Here is a 12,898-nt window from a genome sequence, read left to right on the forward strand (position 1 = left end):
CCACAAAGACAAGTCATATTTTAATAATCTGCTCTGCAGTTGCTCATCCGACGGATTCTAGACGTCCACTCCTTCATAGTAGAACTTTAACAAATGCCTTTCATGACTATCGTCGCATAACTGATGAAAACAAGCGCTCATTTCTTACTTCGTATGGCGGTGAATCTGCTTGGCAACAACGGGGACTGGCCTGAACCGGAAGTTCCGGGGGGACCGGGCAAGACCTCACCAATGTTTATGTTTACATTTTTAACACGGCCTATACACAAATGCAGATATATTTATTAATGCTCATTTGGCCGGCTCTGTATATGCCCTGCTGTCCATTCTTCTCTGTTATCTGCAATAAGAACAAATCATTGTAGTGTCGGTATCGGCAGGCACGTATCTAAGGAGATGGCTCGAGCCCCCCGAAAGTTTTCGGTTTACACTAGATAAAATGAGGTTTTTTGTTTCTTGTGGTGCGAAATAAGATAATGTGAAGATAATTTAAGAAGAGAAATAATTATCGAGGCAATACGGAGAATGTTCTGTATCCTTGTTATTGTTAATAGTGCGTATCCCAGGTGGAAATCAGGGGGTTTGAGCCTCCACCCTTTGATCTTAGCGATTCTGTTTACACTACATAAAATTAGGATTTAGGCTTCTTGAATAATGTGATGATAATTTGAGAGAAATAATTATGGAGAAAAGACGGAGACTGTTCTATAACCCTGTTATTGTTACTAGCGCGTATCCAAGGTGGGGATAAGGTGGCTCGACCCTCCCCCCCAGGAAATGTTTCAGTTTACACTAGATAAAATTAGATATTTGTCTTTTTGAATAATATGACGATAATTTAAGGAGAAATTATTGTCGAGGCAAGACGAAGAATGTTCTATAACCCTCTTATTATTAATAGCGCGTATCCAAGGTGGGAATCAGGGGGCTCGAGCCCCCCACCTTCAGGATTTTTTTCTGTTTACATTAAATAAAATTATGATTTTTTTGCCTCCATACTATGGCCTCTTAATCCTAAGCCTTGTCTAACAAGAGAAAGTAAAGTTTCCTTGCAAACCCCCCCCCCCACACAGTTTTGGAACCAAATTGCCACCACTGACCTTAAACATATAATTGTGAGGTTCTATCTATACCCCTTTTAACAAAAATGTGTTCAGCCCCCCCCTCCTCCCCGAAAGGAATTCTTGGATACGTGCCTGGGTATCGGCACCAGAAGTCACACAGAAGGGTAGTGCACAACAAGATAATCCACAACCTTTCCTCCCACAGCGACATTCATCCCTTTCCAAGAACTCTGGAATGAGCCTAGCATAAAGTAACGCTAGTTTTAAAACAAGTTCACGTTACTCCCACCAGTTTGCGAGCAAGAATTGGCTATGAATGTTTTTTTTTTCTTTTTCATTTTTACATAGCGTTGACCCACAATGCAGTTATGCCTTCAATGTCATTTCGCGCAGCGATTTCACCTTCGTTCTGCCTTTGATCTTGTCATCTGCTTTCCAGAGGATGCAGCATTTCTCGGAGATGTACATGAAATTCATGTTCGGGCACCCAACGGAAGGGCGAACGAACCTTTGAAAAGGACAAATCTTGACATATGAGTTGTTTCTCTTGGCCGCTCTAGCCACTCAAAAAAAAAAAAAAAAATCCCACTATGAACTGAACAAAACAATTTCAAGAGAGTGAATATTTTTAAAGCGAAAAATAAAATATTTTTGGAGGGGAAGAGAGGATAAATGATAAAGGAAAGAAGGTGAGGTAAAGAGAACAAGAACAACTGAGACAGAAAAAAAATAGCGAGAGAGTACCTTAATTGGGAGTGAGCAAGACATTTTCTGGCCCCTGGCCCCAACATTTAGAAGAGGAGGCTTCACCCCCCCTCCCAAATTTAAGAAGTAGGGGCCTCGCCTTCCCAATGTTCAAATGCACTTGTAGACAAATATATTAAAGTCCACATTCTATACAGAAAATTATTGTCAACAATGGACGCATTACATCCTATTTTGAGAGAGAACCTGCTGCAGGGCCATAGCCTGGATTTTATTTCGGTTGGGGCTCTTCCCTATCAGCAGCCGACATCTAAAGGTGAAAAAGGGAGGCTAGAAGCCCTAAATATGAATTTCTTAGTATATTACAAATTATTATGCAAGATAAGGAAGTAAAAATTAATTACCACTATACACTATTTATAATAGATATTTGTGGGATTTCGGGGGAGCTTCACCCCTTAGCCCTCCCCCCTGGCTACGTGTCTGCTTCTAATGCAACAATAATAATATTTTTTTTTATATTAACACTGTTAAGCCTTGTTTCTGTGTTAATAAAACATTAAAATACTGACCCAGGTACATTTATTGTGTAAGAAATATACGCTAAAAACGTAACGTTTGTACCTTCTAACAGGGTCTTCTTCAGACGAAGTTTCACAAAAAAATATTATATTATATTATAAATTTATTTTGAATCTTCCCCTGAAGAAGACCATGATAGAAGGTGGAAACGTTACTTTTTTTTAGTGTATATTTCTTACACAATAAATTTTGTCTGGGTCAGCATTTAAATGTTTTATTTTTTATAGCCGTGCGCGGTGTGTCGGCATCCGTGGCTCTCTCAACGCGCTTCGACGCTAGGGGTCCCGGGTTCGAATCCCCGTTAGAACATGGATATTTGTGTTTGTCGGGGATACTACCGCATAGGGGAATTCCTTTAAATATATATAAAAAGTCGGCAGGGCATCTGACTGCTACACGGGAGACCCGGGCTCGATTCCTGGTGGGTGATCTAAGGTCGGAATTTTTCCGGCCTTCTCCCCCGCATAAAGCGGTTCTTTGGTTCACCCAGCCTGACGTCAATGGGTACCTGGGGGCAACCCTTAGGGGTAAAGGCGGCCAGAGCATGGTGCTGATCACATCACTCCCAAAATGGTCGAGATCGAGAATATGTGGGTGGGACCCTATACCCAAATCCTCTAAATGTGCTTTCATGGCACAATGCACGGAGAACTTTACCTTTACCTAAAGGCATGATTTTTAAAGAAATAATTACAAGTGCTTCTTGCTTGCATCTGAGAAAGCCGGATAATGACTCATTGCCATGGATGTTAGTAATTACGTATAAAAGAAATTGGGATGTTTTCATCCGACGCAACATTTTCAAAAATATTGCCTTCTTTTATTACTTTCCAATTCCTTTCCTATTCGCTTTTTGAGTATCAAGCATAAATACGATATGGGTATTAGTGCATAGTGCGCTGTCTTCCCCTATCAGATGGTTTTCCTTGTCCTTGGGTATAATAGTCTGTGTTCATTCAAGTCAATGGAAAAAACGTCAACTGCCCCATCCTGTAATAGATTATCTTTGGAAATGTTTGCCAATTAACGGTGCCATTGAAGGTCTACTGCAAGTAAAATTATTTATTTCCAGTTAAGAATATTGAAATTGCAGGTAAAGTTGTAAGAAACTGCTTAATTCTTATTAGAATGTAGTTCATCAACGGGGTTAAATGACAGGCAGGCACTACGAAAGGAGTTTTTCACATAATTTGATCATTTTAAATTTGCATATTCAGTTATTTGTAAATTTTTTGACTTCTCCATACACAAGAACTGTTCTAAAATATATGAGACGTTGCTGATATTAGGGACGAACGCGGCAAAGATCGACTTTCTTTTCTTGTTGAAAAGTGTAGGAACTCATGCAATGTCTGACAGGAGTCTGTCTGGCCTCTAATACTCTAAAATTTACTTTACAGTAGGACAGACGTTCGGAAAACAGCTGATTTCGGAACTTGCATTTTGCGAGTTTTTTCCTGTTACTTTCTACAGCATGATAAAGAACCAAATTAAAATTTATGACTAGCTCAATGTACAGTCAACAGCAAAGATAATGGTAGGCACATTATCCACCACTATTTTCATTACTTTTTTATTCTACGTCCTGTGCTGTTTTAAGGAATGAAACTATGGTTCGAAGCAGGTATTGTTCTCTGCTTATTGACGTCATTATTTCAATTCATTGCCATCACACTGAGTAATAAAGACCGAATTAAAATTGTGGTGGACAACTCATCTACTGTTTCTTTCATCGTTGGGTGTACGTAAGAAGCTTGAGGCAATTTGCATGCGCATAGGTGTGTTGACGGCGTTACACCCCCTCACGAAATTCTGAGAAAATCAACACAATATTCAAAAGAAAGCAGTATAGAAAATCAGGAAAAACCAAAATGTTAAAGTCAACCCTCCTTAAAGTAAAACCTGATTTTTACCATTTTTGTCTTTGAACAATTCTCGAAACGAAACTATTTTATATTGTATTTCACCTTCTCTACAAAGCAGCTATTTAGTTTCATTAATACCCATCTCGACAATTCCACCCCTCCGAAGAAACATCCTGCGTACACTAGGGACGTCTAATTTCCGACTCGTTAATTTTTTCTTTTAGATATTTAACTAAATTTTCCTTTCCCAGTGCGAACTAAATTGTGAATACTCTTTAACAGCGGCGACGCCAGGATTAATCATCTAGGGATGCTGAAGGGGCGCGGAATGAAACTTAGGGAGTGCGATGTTGAAAATAAAGAAAACATGTAACATGCGTGTATGTTTCAGCCACTAAATCAAATACCAATCAAATCTTAATAGACATCAATGCAACTAAAGAATACGAGGGTCACTATTTATATTTTGAGCCTAACAATGAAAAAACAGGAATTTGGCATTGAAAACTGCTTTATTGTTTTTCGAAGTATTCTCCTTTATGGTCAATACACTTTTGCATTCGTTCCAACCATTTGTCAAAGCAGTTTTTCCAATCTTCTTGAGACACCTCCATAATATGGTTTTTGAACGCATCACCGGCGTCTTCCGCCGACGAAAATCGTTGTCCACGCAATTTGTTCTTGACATTCGGGAACAAGAAGAAGTCATTGGGTGCCAAATCAGGATGAAGAATGATCCGACGGCGTTTGTTTGTTTTCCGTATTTGACCGAAGACCTCTGGCAAACAAATTGTTGTGTACCATTCAGAGTTGACCGTTCTACGTTCCTCTAAAGGCACAGTTGCCACATGACCAGTTTTCCCGAAAAAACAGGCGACCATTTGTTTCGATGTGCTTCGAGCGCGAACAACTTTTGTTGGATTGGGTTCATCTTGAAACACCCATACAGTCGACTGCTGTTTACGTTCCGGCTCATATGCATATATCCATGATTCGTCACCTGTTATAATCTTATATACGTCTTTTGAAGCACCACGATTGTATTTATTGAGCATTTGTTTGCACCAATTGACGCGAGCGTCTTTTTGAGTTTTTGTCAAATTGTGTGGGATCCATCGAGAACATGCCTTTCTCACAGCTAAATGATCATGTAATATTTTATATATGCTGGTGGAACTAATGCCTATGGTTGCTTCAATCTCACAGTATGTCACATGACGATCTTGCAGTATTAGGTTTTGCACAGCATTAATGTTTTCTTGAACAACAACTCATTTTGGACGACCTTCGCGAATCTCGTCGGTGAGCGAATGCCGGCCACGATTAAATTCGTTATACCAGCGTTTCACAGTGGCAAAGGATGGGGCTTCATCGCCAAATGTGGAAGTAAGTTGATCGATGCACTCTTGTCTTGATAATCCACGTCGAAAATCGTAAAAAATCATCGCACGAAAATGTTCACGACTTAATTCCATTTTATTGTTGTCGTGCAATCTCCAAGGCAACATAAACAACACAAATGAAGCTATTGACAAAACATTTGAAGTACGTTATGGTCAATAATGCCAGACGATTCCGTGCAAACGTCAAATCGCGCCTAACTTCAATCAGTGTTGCCAAGGCTCAAAATATAAATAGTGACCCTCGTACTAGCGACTTGCTTAATTTTCTTGCTTGGTTTTAGCACAACAACGACAGGCTTGGGAATTTGAAAGGAACAGCTTGTTCCAGGGAGGCCAATGATATGGACGTTCATATGATATTTTCCCAGGCAGAGGAAAGAAAAAAATGCACGGAAGGAAGGGCAAAATATACATATTTTCCCCGCTAATAGTATTGCTCTCGCAAAAAATAACAGAAAATTCCCTCATTCGGTTTGAAGTTATCATGTTCCTGTTACGCCATTATAATAATTAATATAAATTAATGTAACCGAAATGAAATCGAAGCTGATTTTCATAGAGACTGCCGCCGGTAAAGTAAATGAGGCCTTTCTTTCAGAGTAGGATTAATGCCTGCCTGTTGCATAGGCGTAACTTGGCGGGGGCAAAGCGGGCACTTGCCCCCTCTTTATTAACCTCCCGAGACCCGAGACTGAATCCGGGGGGATTCCCTCCCCGGGCCACCCTCTGAATTCACCACTGCCGTCCGTTGCGAGATCTATGGTCTAAAACACTCAACGCAGTCGGCCACCAAAGGGATTTATAATGGAAGCAGGCTACTCTAGAAATTCACCAATAATTAATATATTCCACAGAAATCATTCTGCATTTCCTGAAATAATCTTTAATTTTTAACCGAAGCCTGATACGGTAGTCGATGAAGTATTAATTAGTCTTTGGCGCCAAGTGGATTCCAAGACTGGGGGGCAAGGACAGTTTACTTTACCGTGGCTTCGTATATAAGGTTTGCGGGGGCAAACGTGTAAAAAATCGCCGCCACTGGTCTTTGGTAATCGCTAGCAAGGAAGTAGTGTCAATATGTGCCTTTGAGATCAACCCTGATTTTTTGACCTCTAAGAAAATCGCACCAAAACCTCAAAAACTCACTTTCTCTCCACGTTCCGCGCCTCATTTATTGCGCTGACGATGTTTCACAGCGAAGAAAAGCAGGTACGAGAAAATACACTTCTCGTACTTCAAGTACGAATGCACCTTATCGTAATTTTCTAAGTCCGGCCATGTTTATATATATCGTGATCTTTGTAAACCTCAAAAAAAATTGCTCGGAACGATGTGATCTCAGTAGAATTGGAATTAGATAAGAGCTGACAATAGACCCTTTAATTGACATTAATGGGTTTTTTATTCATTTTCGAGGGGTGACGCTATTGTTATTTAATTTTGCGCCACGTGTCGTGGGTGGAGGAGGAGATGAGTCATCGATGACTCATGCACACGTGTGAGTTTGAAATTAATAGTTTTCCATTAGTGCACAAAAGACACTATTATGTATTCCGTTTTCGGCCTAAGCTAACCTTTTGTTGTATATTATTAATGCGTTTCTGCCGGATATGAGTCACAGATGATTTATACTGACGTTGGAGTTTGGAATTAATGGTTTCTCCATTAAGGTACAAAAGACACTATTATGGAGTTCGTTTTTGACCTAAGCTAACACTATTGTTGTATTTTATTAATGCGTTTCTGCCGGATATGAGTCACAGATGATTTATACTGACGTTGGAGTTTGGAATTAATGGTTTCTCCATTAAGGTACAAAAGACACTATTATGGAGTTCGTTTTCGGACTATTCTAACACTATTGTTGTATTTTATTAATGCGTTTCTGCCGGATATGAGTCACGGGTGCTTTAGGCACACGTGGGAACTTGGAATTAATGGTTTTTCCATTATTGTACAAAAGACATTTTCGGCCATTTTGGCGTCGGTGGTGAGTTATATTTGGTATAATTAAGGATCCGGATTTACCCGTATTCAACCGGTGCCGACGCGTTCGATCGGAGGTAGAAGATATTATAACACATGTTCGCTTTAAAGGCGAAGAAATTGAACGATGTATCCTATATGAAAACGAAGTATGCGAGCAGAATCCATGTTATTAATATTAACCTGTTACGGAAGAACCTGTTATGTGGTTGCATTCATCGGCACCCCCAAACCGCGCGCGTTCATGGACACGTGAGGGGAAAAAAGGTTCTCTATTGTTACGGCCCCCATCGCTTGGTCTTCTTCCGAAGTTGAATGGAAGTCAAGTGTCGCCAAATTTTTACACACGAGTATTGATTTTCTTTGAGGTTCCAATTTTATTTGGTGGAAGTAATCTACGCGGTATTTCTGCCGCCTTTTGTAACATTGCAAAGACTATTTAACCTAAGGCGTAACGAATTTGGCTGAACTAGGAACATTCAGTTCCAGTATCTACAGGTTAAAGTGGATGCGATCCACTATTTGCTCTTATTTCTGGGTTGCGAACCACGGCCCATTTGATTATTGGGTTATAAACATCAGGATTCATGTAAAATTGACCAGATGTTTTTAGTGTTAGAGACAATATTTCGCATTTTTTGTGTATTTTTACTCAGAAAACGCTATTTGAACGAATCAAGCAAGAGTTCGCATGGGAATTTAGACTCACAAAGACATTTTTCAACTTTTAACTTGTTATTTTAAAAGTTTATTTCCATTTTTTACTCTAATATCACAATTTCTTCTATTCAGGCAACATTTTTTATTAAATTTTGGACTCACAAAGACATTTTTCAACTTTTAACTTGCTATTTTAAAAGTTTATTTCCATTTTTTACTCTAATATCACAATTTGATCTATTCTTGCAGAAGTGTTTATTGCAATTTTGACTTGCAAAGATAATTTTTTCAACTTCTTTTATTATTTTTTCTATTTATTGCCTTTTGTATCTTATATTTTTAATTCTTAACTTTGAGTTTTGTTCTTTATTTAAAAAAATTCTCTAATCACTAAGGAAGAAGTACTTTTAAGTAAAACTGTACCCACAAAGTTTATTATTACTATTATTATTATTAGTATTATTATTATTATTGTTGTTGTTTTTGTTTTGATGTAGTTGTTGAATCTTGTTGTTGTTGTTAGGGTTTATTGACTTCCACTACGCTATTTTTGGTTTGCTTCGTAGGAAAGTTTGTTTATTTTAGAGTTTCCTCGGTATTTTCTTACTGTTAGGGTAGGTAAAGTTTCCTAAATATATGAGTAGGGTTCCATATATTCTTGTTCTTGCATGTTTTTCATATGATGTGATCACCACAACTCTCCAAGTGCTTTTACTGCATGTTTCCATTTTTATTGAGGCTTAGTGATTCCTAGAGCCACTTTATGCATGAGAGAAAGCTTGAAAATTTCGATCTCAGATAGCCGTCAACCTTATGTCAGAGTATTTTCGAGTATATTTTAGTCTTATTATGGGGCAGTAGAATATCATGGCTTGCTTATTTTTTAAGTATGTTGCGCAGTTATTGTATTTTTGCTTTTGCTTTCTAGATAAACTGTATGAAATGTTTAATATTTGTACTTTTTGCACTTATAAGAGGCCAAACTTTTACTGTAACTAAAATTATTATCTCTCTAAGCACTGAAACCCCTTTACCAAGAGTACTATAACTGAATGTTTATTAATATTGTTTCTTTCATCCCTTAAATATAACTACTTAACAATATAATGACAAATCACAGGACAAGACGATGTTAGCAGATGACTACGTGGCTCTTAAGTCCACCTGCCAAACTTTTCTTACCATGCTATTTACCCTTATAGTCTTTTATTCGGGGTACGTTTCAAGTACTACTTGACTTTTTGAGTGTTTGATTAACACCAGGGGTTATTTGTATCTGTTATGCTGTATTATTTGAGGCTTCTTTTTTTATTCTACAATCACTATATGTCCCTGAGAACTAAATTTCCACTGACTGAAGCTTAAAGCTTAGGCTCTACAGCATGTTGAATGGTTAAGCACGGGTCAATATGAATTTTACAGAGGCTAGTAGGAGGCATAGGAACACACGCCAGAGCCTTATTAGCGTGCAAGAAGCATTTTCAGGGAGTACTACGAGGAAACGAAGTTGATTTTTTTGAGGGCTTTACCAGTTACACAGCCAATATTTGCTATTTCAAGTAACTACATGTACCAAAACATTTTACAGCCCAACACTAACTAGACTTCAATTTATATTTTATTAGGTGCTAAATGTAGCAAGAACACTGATTGTACATACTTTTGAGAATCCAACTATTTCAGGATTTTTTCTATGTACGCATATTTTTATTGATTACTAACTTTAACAGACCAATCAGGAAGACGCCAAAATTCACTAAACTTAGTACTATAGTGTATGTGATTGCATGAAAAGTAGAAATTATAACAACCACAAGATTTCGCTTTTTTTGCTTTTGGGACTAATCGTGACGCTGAGGATGAATGGATGGCCAAAAATCTTAAGGACTGGATGTATTTTACCACTACAGACGCCTATGTAGAAACACTAGAGTACTGTTAGCTTTCAAAATTGAGGTTATACTGTACTGTTTTTTAAATATTTCGTATTTGGCAAGCTTAACAAGTTACATTTATATCCATTTCAGGACAAATATTGCTAAAACTCTCAAATTAATGTGTACAACTTTATATTTCTGCTATCAAAGGAATTAACAATCCTATTTTACAAACAAAGGGTATTGTTTACACTTTATTTACTTCAATCTGAGACTAATATTTTACAGTAATTGAATCATTCAGCCCTAGTCAATATTTTACTGCATCAGAAAGTTTGTTATTAATCTAATAAGTATCCTATTTTGTGCTATTCTAACGCAAACGTTGTTTAATTCACTGGTTATAATGCAAACTTTTGCACAAATTCGATATATTCACTACCTTCAAACCAAACAATTGTACTTATTTAGCGCATTTCATTTATATTTCTTGTAATTAACTTATGTTTCTTATAATTAACAAACTAAACTAATTACTTTGGCATGTTAAAAACCTTATTTTTTACTATTTCCTATTCTATCAGGTTCTATATTGCTGTTTTTATCAATTATGTAAGACCACACTCTGGTAAATGCACATATATTCTCTTTTATACACACGCACGTCACACACACACACACACACACACACACACACACACACACACACACACACACACACACACACACACACACACACACACACACATTTACACACTTATACGAACATACATCTGACGTTTTTCAATATTTTGCTATGAAGTTTGCATCCACGCTATTCAAACAAGGGCAGGCAATGTAGTATTTATGAGTATTAGTAATCCCAAAGTGGTGTTTTTGGTGTCCAAGTTCAGATGAGAGGCTGCTATGTGCCTTTTGCAGGGGATTGCATGTGAAGTGTATGCATATTGAGCATTATTGAGTGTGTAGGCTTCCAAGTTTTGCTGTTATTTTCCTATAATTCTGTGAGACTGTAGAGAGTTCTCCCTTTTCAACCAGTTTTCTTTCATTGATTGGATACTTTTTGGGAACTTAGCAGTTTTTTATGTTATGAAGCAGATTGTTGTAGAATATTTTGCATGGTCTTTTGTGATATTGAGTGCCTGCTGTAACGGAAGTAAGTATCTTTCCTTCTTGTGTTGATGTTCTCGTGTAGGTTTCCTATTTTCGGTCAAGTTGCAGTAGGGAACTTAGCAGTTTTTATGTTATGAAGCAGATTGTTGTAGAATATTTTGCATGGTCTTTTGTGATATTGAGTGGGTGCTGTAATGGTAGTAAGTATCTTTCCTTTTTGTGTTGATGTTCTTGTGTAGGTTTCCTATTTTCTGTCAAGTTGCAGTACTTAGAATAATCGCTACTGTCTTATTGATCTACGAAGCTCCTTTGAATAATCATTTGCATGTGACCCTATACTCCACGTTGTACTTTGTTCTGGGAGCTATCTTTTGAAGCCTTGGCATTCTGCTAGTACAGTATTATTATCGTAGAAGTAAATTAGTTCGTGAAAATATGTATTTTTCTGATTAACTATAGTCGCTTAGTTGTTCTAGCAGGTATAAGTAGTTACTGCTGATGTTGTTAATTTTCTATTCGCAGGGGCTATGTATGATGTAGCGTATTTGTGTTGGCTGTCCCTTTTATTCCTATGTTGTTGAGTTTCTCCATAAGCATGTCCTGTTTTACTCTATTCTATGCCTTGTTGCTGCTAGATATCTGAGGTATGTTGCTGGTTCATATCTGAGGTAGCTTGTTTGACTATCTATTATTTTTGCTATGGCTGTGGCTATTGATGTCCCTTTCTGAATTCCATGTTGGTTTCTGTTTATCCTTGTTGCTGCTTGTTATCTGAGTTAGGTTGTTTGACTTCAGGACTATCCTTTTTTAACTTTATTGTTGATTGCTTTTTTGTTTATTTCCTTATTTGTAATGTAGGCAATGTAGTATTTATGAGTATTAGTAATCCCAAAGTGGTGTTTTTGGTGTCCAAGTTCAGATGAGAGGCTGCTATGTGCCTTTTGCAGGGGATTGCATGTGAAGTGTATGCATATTGAGCATTATTGAGTGTGTAGGCTTCCAAGTTTTGCTGTTATTTTCCTATAATTCTGTGAGACTGTAGAGAGTTCTCCCTTTTCAACCAGTTTTCTTTCATTGATTGGATACTTTTTGGGAACTTAGCAGTTTTTTATGTTATGAAGCAGATTGTTGTAGAATATTTTGCATGGTCTTTTGTGATATTGAGTGCCTATGTACAATCAGTGTTCTTGCTACATTTAGCACCTAATAAAATATAAATTGAAGTCTAGTTAGTGTTGGGCTGTAAAATGTTTTGGTACATGTAGTTACTTGAAATAGCAAATATTGGCTGTGTAACTGGTAAAGCCCTCAAAAAAATCAACTTCGTTTCCTCGTAGTACTCCCTGAAAATGCTTCTTGCACGCTAATAAGGCTCTGGCGTGTGTTCCTATGCCTCCTACTAGCCTCTGTAAAATTCATATTGACCCGTGCTTAACCATTCAACATGCTGTAGAGCCTAAGCTTTAAGCTTCAGTCAGTGGAAATTTAGTTCTCAGGGACATATAGTGATTGTAGAATAAAAAAAGAAGCCTCAAATAATACAGCATAACAGATACAAATAACCCCTGGTGTTAATCAAACACTCAAAAAGTCAAGTAGTACTTGAAACGTACCCCGAATAAAAGACTATAAGGGTAAATAGC

This window comes from Lepisma saccharinum, chromosome 13 (genome assembly GCF_977018435.1).
Source record: "Lepisma saccharinum chromosome 13, izLepSacc3.1, whole genome shotgun sequence".
NCBI classification, from domain to species: domain Eukaryota; kingdom Metazoa; phylum Arthropoda; class Insecta; order Zygentoma; family Lepismatidae; genus Lepisma; species Lepisma saccharinum.